The sequence below is a fragment of the Mus caroli genome, unplaced genomic scaffold, assembly GCF_900094665.2.
Source record: "Mus caroli unplaced genomic scaffold, CAROLI_EIJ_v1.1 scaffold_18990_1, whole genome shotgun sequence".
Classification (NCBI taxonomy): Eukaryota; Metazoa; Chordata; class Mammalia; order Rodentia; family Muridae; genus Mus; species Mus caroli.
This window is the reverse complement of record NW_018389280.1, coordinates 1-926: the sequence shown is the minus strand read 5'-3', so window position 1 is coordinate 926 and position 926 is coordinate 1.

The window sequence follows — 926 nt, the reverse complement described above, 5'->3', positions numbered from 1 at the left end:
ACACACACACACACACACACAGGCACACATGATTCCTGATTTGTTTTTTTATCCCCTAGGAAACCCACAGCCATGAGGATGTTCACTCTGCTCACCACCCTTCTCCTGCTGGCCCTGCACACTCAGGCAGGATCTCCCCAAGGAAGCACTGAGGAGGCTCCAGACCAGGAACAGTTGGTCAAGGAGGACCAGGACATTTCTATATCCTTTGGAGGGGATAAAAGCACTGCTCTCCAAAATGCAGGTGAGACATGTCATCATGCAAGAACCATGACATAGAGAGAAGGGATCGATTTAAGCTCTGAATATGGGTCACCCAGGTGACTTTATTACCTCTTTATTGTCCTCATTGAACACCAAGAGCCAAACAGATCAANTTCTTTGTGCAAAGATTTGTTTGTGAATATCACGTGGTTTTATTCATGTTGAGATTCAGTGATTAGTTGTTTATTTTTTTCTTCTAGATTTAAATGGCTAGACTTGGTCTAATTTATTTATTTATTATACTTTAGAAAGTGGAGATGTCTGTTTAGATATTTATGTAATGGCAGGAGCAGACAAATGAAAACAAAATTAAGACAATGTGGATTAGTCTTTATTCGTCTTTGTGCTTATCATGTATATTTATTCATAATAATTGTGATTGCTCATGCTGCTGGCAGTAATGATCAAAGTGGAGAACCAATTTCACCCAGCACATATCTTGCCCAAGATCTCTTGTGCCCTGCTGACACAGACACTAAGTACTATACATGATCTCTTTATCCCCAGATGTGAAACCAGGCTTGACCAGCTATTGCAGACTCACAGGCTATGTTATTGAAGAGAACGGCACTTTGAGGCCTGCGGATACCTGGGCCACATCTTCTGACTCTTCTGCAGCTGAGCACTAAGAACAAGAACAATATGTTTGTAATCAGACTTGA